Source organism: Sipha flava, unplaced genomic scaffold (assembly GCF_003268045.1).
Source record: "Sipha flava isolate LNK unplaced genomic scaffold, YSA_version1 307_pilon_pilon, whole genome shotgun sequence".
Lineage (NCBI taxonomy): Eukaryota > Metazoa > Arthropoda > Insecta > Hemiptera > Aphididae > Sipha > Sipha flava.
Genome location: NW_020272984.1, coordinates 82,979 through 97,510, shown reverse-complemented (window position 1 = coordinate 97,510; position 14,532 = coordinate 82,979). Strand labels below are relative to the sequence as shown.

At 35.5% G+C, this 14,532-nt stretch overlaps 1 protein-coding gene and 1 non-coding gene across 2 annotated transcripts in view; one reads left to right on the top strand and one right to left on the bottom strand.

Moving 5' to 3' along the window:
• Window positions 1-14,532, top strand: part of LOC112686371 (mast cell protease 4-like) — a 48,935-nt gene that overhangs the window by 28,045 nt on the left and 6,358 nt on the right. The gene's annotated exons all lie outside the window — the stretch shown is intronic.
• On the bottom strand, window positions 3,843-3,915 carry Trnak-cuu. Its single transcript has one exon. It is a non-coding gene; the product is annotated as a tRNA-Lys (tRNA).

The window sequence follows — 14,532 nt, the reverse complement described above, 5'->3', positions numbered from 1 at the left end:
AAACGACGACACGATGTTCTACTTAAGACGCCAGTGGGCGTACTGATTATGCTATACACCGTCTTCGCCATTCAAAGTGTAGAAAGTAATTCATTCGCGTCCATAGGAATATCGTACGCATGATGTGCGTCCAACGACGTTTCTTCGTCGATCCGTTGTAACGTTGCCCGTCGGCTCCCGTGCTCGGTGCACATAGTGGCGGCACCAGAATTTTTTTTTTTTTTTGGTAGGTCCAACAGGAGGATAAAAATTATAAGGTTTCAGCAAAAACAAATAATAATAATTAACATGAGCCAGTCAATTACTGTATTCTTAAGTTTTAAATTATTACAACACTGACAGAATTACGTTAAAATAATTCTGCTTATGAAAAACTATTATATTATTATGGCTAAGGTCATGCCACTGGTAGTGACAGACATTTCTAGGTAGGACCATGGTCCGTTCCTGATACTGGCACCCCGTACGGTACTCGCAAAACGATGGAAACCGCGAGTCGTGTTTCTGGTCATTGCCGTCCGCTCATGGCGAATTTTTTTCTGGCGCTTATTTTATACGAAAAAACCGATTTTGATTTAACTCAAATGCGTTCCGTTACTATGCTGCGCCCCGAACAACCATCTATTTTTCCATCCTCTAGTCACGACACTGGTTCCATCCATGTAACGTGTTCAGTACGGTCACACTAGGTCACATCCACATGATGTCTTCACACTTTTCGTCGAATCGGACATGAGATCCGTAATATTGTTATTATTATTATTATCATTTTTATTATTATAATTATTCGATGGACTATTCGATCCCGTAAGATCTAGTTTTCCGGTTCATAACGCAATGGAATCTCTATCGTATTGTGCCACGAAATATTTCGGTTGATAAGTGTTCGCGTGACAAAAAAAAAATCGTGAAATATTAGGGAGGGGATGTATAACTTTACGGATCATGTTTTCAGCATTCTGTAGGTACAACACGTTGACAACAACACATCCAAGTGCATATCTCTATCTTATTGATCTGAGATCGATACCGACGTGATCCTATCGTTCCTGCAAATAATTAGGTACGTAGTAAAAGTTCTGTAGGCAAGCGTCACACCAGAACAGTTCGGACGCAAGCGTTAACACAGTTAAGATTAGATCGGTAAGTTATAATCATTAACCGGATGCTAGTGACTTTGCATATCTAGTACTTTTAAACGCAATACAATGCATATGTAGTAGAAGCCGCTTATTTGGAACACGGATAATTAACGTTATTGAAGCAAAATGTCTGAAGACGGATCGGTCGTATATTAAAACATTGTAAATCGATCGGATTATTGAAACAACACAGCGGTTATTTGAAAAAATCAGAGCCAAGGTCATCGAAAATTGCCGGTTATTTAGCGATAACCAATGCGTTGTAATTACTATGTACTTGATTTTATGTCGTTACGATCGAAACCAGTCGAACTCTCGGAAGAAGTGTACGAAGATTGAATCGATGTGGACTCACACCTCAATGATGTCGAGGATACAACAGAAGAAAAGATTTATAATGTGGTTATGAATCCTCAAACAATTTAACATGGTGTCACTAACGACGAAGAAGAAAAAAGCGAGGCATCTCCATGAAATAAAGAAATTGTAGTGTCCTAAGGAAAGCAGTCCTGTATCGTGTGGATGAAAAAGGTTTTGGGCAACATTATTTTTACGAAACCATTAAATTACTCGACGCAAAACAACAGACTACGATAAACGCATACTTAGCATATACTTGCATTATTTTTTTCACAGTAGATGATTTTTTTCGAATTATACATCATTTTCACAGTAAACAAAACCAATCGCTTATTAGAAACAATCGGTCAATTCACATATTTCACCTTGGTCCAAAAGCGTTCCTAAGAAGCGGCTTCTACTGTATATATATTGATTATTTGGCGCATTTCGTAGCTTGTTTACAAATTGGGAATGTAATACCGATATCTTTCATATTACTGTCGATTTTCGTTTAACGAAAACTTAATAATAATAATGATTATTTTCCAACTTTAGGATGCGATAACGGTAAATTTTAAAAATTCAGTTTCTACGACGATTTTTACGCGTCAACGACGATATAATATAACACGGAACCGACTACTCGCGCACGCCAGTGCACATTGAAATATTTTGTAAGCCGATACACTTGTGTACCTACGCATAATATTACTAACGTTATTATGTGTGCAAATATTGCGGAAACGATATAATTAAGAGTGACAGTTCGGAAAACAGATGTTGTTGTGTCGCGTATACATTTATGCGCGCGCGTGGCGTATATTGTTAATGATATACGCGTGGTAAAGTCATGTGTGTTTATGTCCGTTGATACGTAATCTTTTTCCCGTATTAACATTATTATTATTTTATTAAATAATATTACAGCCCGACGGCGTATATTATAATGTCTCTTTGGACGGTACGAGGCTTTTATGTCGAGTACGAAATCATTTTGGTGGAATAAACACTCTCTGCTCGCGTACGCGTGTGTTTTTTTACACATGCGTGAGTGTATAAGTGAGTGTACACAGTATGTTTTAGTACTTATTATTTTGTTAAACGTCAAGTTATGTGTGTCGTTATTGGCGAGGTCGCTTATGGCTATTCGTGGACAACTCTGTACTTGTTTCGTGTTTTTCATTATTATAATTTTTATTATTATTATTATTATATCATTTTCGTATTTATTCAACGACGTCATAGTTCTATGCGCTCACCGTATGCAAAGTATGAATACAGTTGTAGGGATCTGTTCGTCTGTTGACTCTACTACGTTTCTATTACAATATCGTTTGAACGTCGCGAGAACAGCATGTTTAGTGTACGTTTCTTTACGTTGCCGACGACGGTATTAAAGACAGCAGAGCCCAATATTTTACGCTCAGGAATATAGATTTATCTCATTTATCATGATCGGTAGATGAAATTCATGTTTTCGAGAGTAAATTAAATCATTATTACTACACTAAAGTGGAATAATGTACGTGGACATTTTTTATCTTTTTATAATATATATGTGCTAAAATATTTAAATTTAATATAATATATTAAATTTAAATATTTTAGGCACATCAGGGATGACATATTGTTATAAAAAACACTTTTTTAGAATTATGTGTACAAAAAAACTAAATTTAAAAAAAATAAATGTGGTTACATTAATTTTAGTAATAATTAAACCATTAAGTAGTGTGATATAATTTGGAAACTAAGTAAAATGCCATTCTGTAATATTACAAATATCTATGACGACAAATAAGATTAATTGTCAAGTTTAAAACTTAATCAGGACGTGTAATTAAATAAAAACTAATAACCATCAAAATAAATTTCGTAAATTAATTAATAATTTATAAACAATACCAATGTTTCAAGTTTATAATTTATCTTATTTGTCGTCATCGGTATTTGTAACATTACAAAACGGCATTTTATTTAGTTCCCATATTATATCACGCATTTTAAAGGTTTAATCACTGCTATATGTAATTTGTGGTGTTAATAATTTGCATGTGCAAATATCTGATTCAAATTCAGGCCATATTAATGTCACAATAGAGAATAAGCTAGCATAAAATTTTTTTCTTAGATTTCTTCTATCAACGTGTAACCAAATTAAATTATTATTATTTATTATATTATTATAGGTATCAAAATGTATAAAAAGAGAGAACGAAATAATAAAGAGGTTCTTCCGTGGTAGGCGTGTGACACGACGACTACGGAAACATGCGTTATTTTAAATTGTAACTATTATAAGAACTATATTTGTTGTGTCTATACGTACGATTTCGATCGGCGTATACGACAAAGTGGCTCCCGACGTGGGGCTCAAACCCACGACCTCGATATTAAGAGTCTCGTGCTCTACCAACTGAACTAGCCGGGCTTTGACTTTGATCGGCGTATACAACACATCGTATGGTCATCGTTAAAATATTCATATGAGTACAAATGTGTGCGATAGCTACCGAACTCTTATCATCGCATTTATTCACGTTTTGTACCCGCGACACACATGATGTCTTCGCGCGCGTGACCTGCGATCGTCGAGAAATTTCCGAAAATGCCTCCTCGCACCGATAACTGAAATTATTGACACGGGGGTCGAGATCCCTGCCGTAAATACACCGGCGAGAAACATGCACACGTGTATTAAACTAAATACGTGCATGCAACGCACGCGGATGATTACGTTGTTATAATAATACGTGTTTGGATGCTGCGCGCGTGTAATGATTATTCTTATTATTATTTCGAATTCGGACTGCTGTTGCGTAGTAGCGTTAATATGTTATCACACATACGCACACGTGTGTATAATAAAGTATTGTTAGGTATACATACGATGTTTGATTTCTCTATCTCTCTCTCTCTCTCTCTCTCTCTCTCCCTTCGTAGTATTTTATAATAATTTGTTCGTATTATACATATAACGTATTATGTTGCTTCGAATCCTACGTGGACCACACACACACACACACACACACACACACACACATACACATTTAACGTAATACATATATATATAAATATTTGTGTATGTATAAGGTGTTATTTAGGACAACTTTGTCGACGGACATATATTATATTATATCCCGCGGCGGTAGCGGAAACGAAATTTCAGTTATTGATGTACATACACACACACATATTTTGTATGAAAAAAATTAAAACCAATTACCACGGCATTGCGCCTTCAGATGGTTATACACATACGATTTCCAGCGCGTGATACCTCTATAATTCAAATATTCTCAAACTGTGCTCTACGAGGGTAATCTAGGGCGGATCACATCGGAATCAAATTGAATTCAAAATCGCATCACCACTTTAGTTAAATCGCGTTAGATATACGGTTGATAATAGCAGATGATGTACGCGTTAAACTCTCTTCCACAGACCGAGTATTGATGAAGTACTGGAAAGCGAAAATAAAAATAACAACAATACCATTCTTCGCACGAAAACTCAAACAAAAATTACTCATCATTCGATATAAAAATTAAAATTAAAAACTAATCTCTGTATTACGAGTTGGAGTTTAAATTTGACGTTACCAGTTTTTGAAGCTCGTCGAATTTTTTTTAGCAACAAAACCGTTTGAAAACCACTATTCTAAATTATATATACGAATATGATAATAATAATACGTATATTTATCGACTCCAAGTCTGGTCGTGTAAGCGCATTTACGATACACGCGTGACCATAGGTTATTACACCGATCATCTGTAAGTGTCTGGCATGCATTTATAATTATTATTTATAATTATTTTTCGGGGATAATTGAAGTGGTAGGTATAAGATAATAATTTGGTTTACAACGCACAACATATAAGTTTTTATGTTTTGATTTGCAGATTAAGGTGGATGGAGAGGTAGAGTATAAACCCCTAAACGCACATTTTTTTCAGCCCTGGTTTGGTTAGGTTAACCTGGCTGAAGATGAATAATACGTTGGCCTCGGCCGATACCTATCTACGTTTACTATTCAAATACTGTGCACATTGTGTTCGTTGTCACCGAAGACCTTGCCTTTTCCGAAGTCCCGCACGACTGCATAGTAATGTTGTAATATGTACGTATGGGTCCCCGTCATCTATAGTCAGTGGCGAAGGATTTTTTGAATATGCCTAGGCGCCGTGATTGAAATGTGGTAAGATCCATTTCACTCGCAGGTACTAGAACGTAAGAGCTGCACCGGGGTAATTTTGAGCGTAAAAATACGCTGCATCACCACCGCAACAATATTCAGTTTAAATCATTTTCAGTTACAGCTATGTAACGTCGGTAACGGATTAACGCATTCAAAGTGTTAATATTTTTAACCGTTGTTACTAAAAAAAATCGTTAAACAATTTGATTATTTTCTATACCGGTAAATATACGCCGGAAAATCAATTTGCTTATGGGTTTTATCAATGGTTTCGACAAAAATTCTTCTCGTCTTACTAGCTGCTGCACAACATATTATATAATCAATCATAGGGCTACTCCATTTTCCCATTTCATATTTCTCCAAATCGATTTGTTTCTAAATGATTTACTGTACCAATATATACGCGTTCTTGTTCGTTTCAAAACTTACATTATCTATGGCTATAAATACAAGACCCGATCGGTGGATTTTCAATCGATTGGCACATACCATAACGCTTAACAGTCCGACTGGGTTTACAGTTCATAACTTCAACATCGCGTTCTACCATGCCGATGTGGTTAAGGGATGCAAACACGGATTTTATGTAGAGTTTCTCCTGCGTGCGTTGGGTGTCCTCCTGCCATAGGATCACGCCAAGACCGAAAACAGAAATCGGAGAAAATGTTCACGGTGGGCCAGGATGCCATTACACACGATACACGTTACGTACACGCGCAACCGTCGGTGAGCTGCACGCGCGCCGTGCATTTGCACACGCATTGAAGCTACTACCGACCGCCAATTTCCCGATGAAATTGCCCACGTTTTTTTTGAAACACTCGGGTGCTCGGGCGTTCACACGGACCGATAACCGTACGGTGGTCACGGTTTAACTCGGAAGACGTAGTGTGCACGTATTACATGTGCGTACACGTATATGCTACCTGCGGATACGTAATGCGTTTGGTGCACGTGTACAGATGTACACGAGCAGATAACAGACCTCTCGTCGGCAATTTCTATTTATTTTTTTTATTTTTATCCGCTCTTTTTACCGCCGGCATTACGCAAGTGTGTCAATGCGCTTGCGGACGACCGTCTCGTACACGCCGCGTTTCCCTTATCCGGCACCGATGAACATTACGTATTTACGCGCCGTCGAAATCGCATAGAAATAAAAATAAAAACACCACGGACCGAACCCCAAGTTCGACGCGTGCACTCGGTACCGGTGTCGAGCAGTACCTGGATAAATGTATCATTTAACTTGATACAACTTCTACATCTTTATCTTATCCGGATATGTTAGACGTTAGGTATCTGATCGTAATTTTAAATGAACTACACATCTATCTAAATAAATAAAAATAATTTCTAGTTTCGATTGGTTTATTAGTAAAATTAGTTTTTCGTTTTATCATATTGCAAACCTAACACTAATCGAGCAAAATACTAACAATATATCATTATATTAATATTCGTATATAATAAATATTGTTTTTAAACATCATTTATAATAAGATAATACATTTTCATTTCACGATTCCAAGTTTTTATTGAATTTTATTGCGAGTTAAAACGTTAGTTTTGAATTATCAATGAGAACAAATACAATTAGTAAAATTTTAATACTGTTTGCATATAAATTGTGTGTCGTCATGTGATGCGAACTCCGTCGGGGGACTGGATAATATATCCCCCTTCCCATCTGACGCTTTTCCGTACCTATATAACGCGTAATATAATTTACCCGCAATATTGTCAAAATGATTATTTCTTAAAAAAGTGTACGTTCTTTTTTTTTTTTTTATTTATTACTGAAACACCGCGATTGCAACGCGTATATGGAAATTAACGTGTAACATTATAAATCACTATGTAGCCGAGCGCAGGTTGTCAACATTTTTATTTGAAATTCTACTTGTATGAATAAACATTGATACTGTTGCGGTTGGAATCCACGCAATGGTTTTGTTGTGCACCCGTCGCATCTCGTAAGTGCAGCGTACGAAACGCTTTTAACGCAGCACATTGGTATACTTGTACACGTACAAGTAGCGTGCATTCGTGGGAGGAGACGAAACAGAGATATTACATTCGTAAACCATAGATGGCCATTATATGTGGCTCCGTTGGGGGAATTTGCCCGACAACACGTTAACCGTATAGTTTCGCGTAGGTTTCGATTTGAAATGTCAGTCGATTGTTCGTCAAGAGATTATTATGATTAGACTTGGAGTGGAAAGTTTAGTTTTTTATGACTTCGGTACGACCGCTGCGTGCGAACGTAAGAGTTCCGTTGCGAACACAAACCGAATAATATACACGTGTAGTATAAGGTGATATATATATATATATATTTAAACTCTTCGCAGGATAAAAACTATTTTCATAAAATATCCCTTCACGAACACGGTATTAATATTATTCCTTGAGCCCGGTGCGCGCTGTTTTCTTACGCGTACAAACGTATTAAAACGTGCAGTTAACCAAGGCCGCGATATTATTTTATGCGTGCCGCGGCGGTCCATTCCGCTTGCGAATAATTCGAAAAGGGAAAAATGTAAACATTACGCGCCGCATTCGTCGTAACATTTTATAGGTACTGTCCACGGCGAAGTTCGTCGATAGTATACTATATTCGTAGGTGAACGATATTACATATTCTCTGCGTCGCCGATGCGAACGAAAAATATAATAATTATTGTTTTGTCCTTGCGATGCGCCAAGAATACGAGCAACGACGTCGGTTTGTACGTGTACAATATTGTAATGCACCTGCAGCGTGAATTTGAAACGCGTAAATCAAATATTCGATGCAACGCGACGGCGCGCGCTTTCCGTACGAGTTCTGTTGTGAAAAAATTAAAAATAAATATTAAACAATAACAATAATAATAATAATGATACGCGTACGCTGTTGTAAGATGAAAAAAAAAATATGAAAAATTAAATAACAATAATAATACGTATACGGTAATGAAGAAAATAAATAAATAAAAATCCCATTGCAAAACGCATCGCCCGCGGAGTAATGTGTAATAAAATATAATTGTTGTGAAATTCGATTTTCCGTTCATCCGACGTCCGGCTCAAACGTGATAATAATTCGCGTACACACGCACACACGAACGCACACTAATAACTTACTATGCTTAGAAACGTGCGTCATTCGCAAGTGGTACCCAGCGTTAAAGTCACTGTAGCGGTTAAAAAACGCGCGCATAATGTATAGTTGTAATTTTAACCACACCGTATGCATACGCATTTGTATTGCTCGTGGAAAAAATATTACACGCGACGCGCAGACGTTTAATTATTATATTTCGTTAACCCGCGTGCAATATGCATGTACACGTACACGATAATAGTAATGATAATGGCATATCGCGTCGAGAAATACGTTTGTGTACGAATATTTACAAAAAAAAAACATTCCACGCGGCGACGATGGGAAAACGATTCATTAATAATACCATGCACATATGCATGGTATTATTAATATATATATATATACATTTATATGTGTACGTGCCGTACAGCGAGTAAGTATTGCACATGTTGTATGTGCACTGTCCATTTTATTTTTATTGAAAACGCTCCGGACGGTAAACGAATGCATCTATTATGTGCAATTAAATCGTTTAACAGTAAAACGTTAGTGTTTTGAACAATATGTGTACAAAATAACATTGAACAGGTAAAATGTACATATAATACCGTATTGATTACCCGGCTTCGACTGAATGATAACATTTCATAAAAAAATTGGTAAAACCCTTTTAGACTAAAATCTTTCTTATTGCACCTATGCATTGTGAATATACTATACATTATCTCAACATTTCAGTAGAATCGTCGTAAGGGTTTTGGATGCACACTGATATGCACTGTATTTTAATTATACGGGTTTAGATGTAGATTAGGAAAAGGGAGAAAAAATGAAAAAAATGACATAGTTGTAAATCGATTTCCAGTTAAAATATTCTAGTGTGATACACGCTGTACTGCACAGTTGTTGTTTTGCTTGGCTTACAATATTATAATACTAAAAATATGCATATTATCGGGCAAGCAGTATACATCTGCGGTGTTTAATATGCGACATACCCATGAGTAATACGATTGCACGGGACACACGCGCGTTTTTTTGTAATATATTTCAACACCGTCCGCCGTTCGAATACTATAACGTATTATTTCGCGTGCAACGCACATCGTGTACACCTACACATCAAAATAAACGAATATGCTATGCATTGCGCATACGTTTGCGCATCGTCCAATTGTGTACGGACCGTTGCAGTTGCAGCGATGCACGCGCGCATTACGATGGGCGCTTGTTAATTGCACCCACATTAAGTAGTTAGTAATAATACTATAGTAAATTTCGCCCGGAATTTTTTTTGGTTTTAAAATAGGTATAGTAAATTGCGCCCATAGTATCTACTATCTAAGTAATCTCATATTTATAATTTTATGGATAAAATATTAGAGTTACAATCTGAAATTTATATGAAAATTAATAATATAACTGAACCTTATAGGTTCATACATTTCATTTGTTCCTACATTTCAAAACACCAAATCAAAAAAAAAAAAATTTCAAAAAATGTAAAAAATTATTCAACAATACAATAAAACACTATTACGATGGCTGGATATGTGAATATGATGTCTCATTACTATGCAGATAACTTATAACTGTATTTTTTATTATTAATATTTTAACCTAACAAAAAATATAATTAATACCATAATTAAAAAAAAAAAAAAAATGTTTGGAGGACAGTGATAGTCGCCTCTTCGTGGTGTACTCTGGGTAATGCTATATGACTATCATAAAAATAATTTTTCTTTTGGGTGCAATTTACTACACAAAAATGTATACCTGAAAAATAACGGGCGCAAATTACGTTTGCCCATTACGATTGGGTGTTTTAGCGTTTTATCTCCCGACGCTACAAACTCAAAACCGTATATACGTATCGCACGTGATTCAAAAAACGTGCGCTACGATCGTAATATATTACAATACGTGTAATTCACAATCGTCATAAACAAACCCCGGTTTCCGGTGGGCACTCCGACGTATGAATAATTGCGGCCGCTAGCTATAATTATCACGATCAACGGCGGTAGCGGACCGCGATCCCATAGTTTAAATCGTCTGTACAAAAGTACATAATATATTGTTATTATTATTGTGGTTGTTATTTATGTATTCCGCGTAGGCATGGAAACCATTTTTCATTTTGTATATTGATCGATTTCGTCCCGACGGAGTTTCTCGAACTCCGATTCCCTTTGGACGAAAATCCCCTGCACCCCTCATCAAAACCCATCGATTCCCGGTGCTTTTTCAACGATCACGTTTACGAATCGCGTAGACAATATCGAAAACCGTGTGTGCACTATCTATTCATCGTACGTCTATTGTTCGTCGAAATCGACAAATGTCCAAGCGCACACGTGTCTTCGTAAAAACCTGAAAACCGACCGACCGGGGGCCACCGCGTACCCGAACATTGTCCATAATACTGATTGTTGTCGCACTACGCGCCCGGCCGGACGCCGTTGAAACGTATGCGCGGTGCTCGGGGTAGGATTAGGATGGCTTATCCTTTTTGACGAACGAGATTTGTAGGACTCCAGGACGCACGCCGGGAAAAGGTATACCGCGTGGAATAATAAAAAATACCACCGAGCAGCGTTGAGCAACCCAGATAAAAAAATATTATCTAGATAGGATGAAGGCAATTTCCTAAACAATTATATAGATTCAGGTGGTTTTTACTTTTACTTTTACTGTTTAAAATGCATTGAAAACAAACGTATTTCATAATTATTTTAGACAAGTGTACTATTATTTTACAACCATTGATTCGAATAAACAGTTTTAGTATGAATTGATTTACGCGAATTTCCACCAGAATTTTTACCATATTTCTATGATCTTACTTGTTGCTTCAACAATCTGTACCCATAATTCATACACTAATTGAATAAATAATAATTTCATCAAAGAACCATTAGGATAACATAAAATATATTTAAAAATAGAATCATATACAACAAATCAGGAAAAAAGGTGGTTGGTACAAACATTCTTGAAAGTAGTGATATTATGTACCATTATTAATGACCGTCGAAATATGAAAATGCAATTATGATGACCGATTGGTCGGATTGATTTGATCGTAAAATTTACCAAGAAAGAACGACAAAAAACGTTAAGGAATTGAGTAAGAAAATAATCAACAACAATACATTTTAAACGTTTTAAAAATGTTCAATACATATTATGTTATAACTAGAACACAATGGCGTATTTATGGCGGGAAGGGGGGGGGGTGATGGAGCTACAGCCCCCCCTGAAATTTTCGTATAACGTAGAAAATGACAGTATTTGTATCTTATCCACAGACTTCACATCGTAAAAGTCTGTGACCATATCATTGATTAAATGTATACAGAAAAACGAAATGGATAATGTATATATCAATCTACATGGTGTACATTTAATAACAACTATAATTTTTATAGAATATGGATCTTGATCTAACGTAGCTGTTTAAAATATCAAAATATGCTGATCAATTTATAGCCATATGGGTAATTTGGTTGATTACAATAATTTAATTTTATTATTACAATTATATTGATTATAATAATTTGTAAACTGTATTAATTTCTATATAATTATACATAAGTTGAGTGAATAATATATATTAGCTATATTTTTTAATTTTCTACATTCCCTCCTTGAAAAAAACTCTGGATACGCGCCTGCTAGAATATCATACGAATGTGCATATTCGACCATAACCTGTTTAGATATACGTATGCATAAATAACGTAGTTATTAGATTTTAGAGTTAAAAATAAAAACGTTACGAAACTATATGTAACTATTTTATTCCGTAATCTATAATTTATCGTTGTAGGTACTATGAGGTGACATTGGCCAACGGTGAATAAGACCTGAACGGTTTTTTATATTTTGTTTAACATACAATCGATGTGCGCGCGGTACACAGTGGCTACGATAAATTATTACATATTGTGTGTATAATTATAATTTTTAATTGACTTGAACACACATGGCATGATATAACGCAGTGTACAGACGAATAGTTTTATTCTTACATTATAAGACTTTAAGCAATGTTTGTTGTTTATAGCTTTTGCTTTCCAGGCGTACGTGCACAGAAGCGTTTGGACGTATTCTTCACGTGTTTGATTGATTCGTCGACGAAATTATAGTTCGTGAATAATTAATTTTCTCGATGTTTTTATAATTTTATTTTTCAACCCGTACGCGTACGTATATGTTTTCGTGTCCACGTTGCTACATTTTTCGGCGTCTGTGTACATATCACGTATGCATATTATGTATACACTTTATGTATAAATTCGAACCGATGTGTTTACTACATCGGTATAATAAATTAAATGCGATACAATAATAGTTAACATGCGCGCACACGATGTGTTATTAATAATGGCTTTGAACGGTTTTAACGATCATTAATGGTAATAAGGAAACCGACCGAAACGCACTAAATTACGCACGTACGTACGGATGTTATGGCTGTGATACACGTGATTATCCCCGGTTCACAACCGTACAATTTTTGAATCGTCCGTCTTTTTCCTCACCAGCGAAAACGTGTTTTCGTTAACATTTCTAATACGCTTTTTTCCTCTTCGCGTTTCTCGAATCGATCATATATTTTGCGTTTGCCTGTGAATGAATACGTTTTGCATTACTTGCACGTGCGTCATAAGGGTTTAGATCGTTATAAAAAGTTATCATTAGGGCCCGGATTTTAACGCAAAATGCATATTTTTTCGGTTGATCATACACATCGCTTTCCTAAAACATAATTCATTTCATGTAACAAAGGTTTCAAAGCTACAAATTGTAATTTGCATTTTTTTTTTTTTGCTTATTTCGACGATATTTTCATTCTTCGTATTATACGGTTATTTAGTTGGTTTTTAATGCATATTTGTTGAATATACTAAACAAGTTTAGTCTATTCCAAATAAAATTAAAAGATCAATTATTTTCTTGATATTTAAGTAGGTTTACCAGGTTTTTCCATACACATTGTCAATCTATATTTTTCGAATCAGTTTTTTTATTTTATATTAATTTATTATTGACTATGGAACGTCACCAGTATTCGGTCATATAACAATCAGTTACATCGCAGACGTTGCTCGTATTGCTCGTGTATTTGTAATTTTAATGTATTAAAAAGTGTGTTAAATAATGCCCAAAATGAAAAAAACATATATGTAATTTTTTTCATTTTTAGGGTAATTTTTGTGATGAAATGCATTTTTTTAAGGAAACTTTTGGTTATTTTTAGAGCATATTTGTATGGTTTTAATTGCATTTAAATCCAGACCCTAGTTATCATCATACGTGTACGTTAAAATTGTACAACTATGTGAAAATCGATTCAGAAATCAGTACCCTCACATACTAGCCAAGGGGGGGCTAAGGGGGCTATAGCCCCCCCATGGGCCGTGTTTATATGTATAATGTATCTTGACTATTTAATAGAATCAATGGATGCTCGTTTTAATCAAAGGCTTAGTGATGTTATGCCACTAGAAGGTTTTATTCCGGCCAATTTAAATATGTATGACGATAAAAATATTATAAAAACTGCTAAAATATATGTCCAAGATCTCCATGATGATACCTCATCTACAATCAGAGCTAACCTGTTCATATGGAGGCAACAATGGAGTCAAAATACTATTCCAAAACCGACTTCTGCTCTTGATTCACTCTCTCATCACACCAATCTTTGACCTAACATTAAAATACTTTTACAATTATTC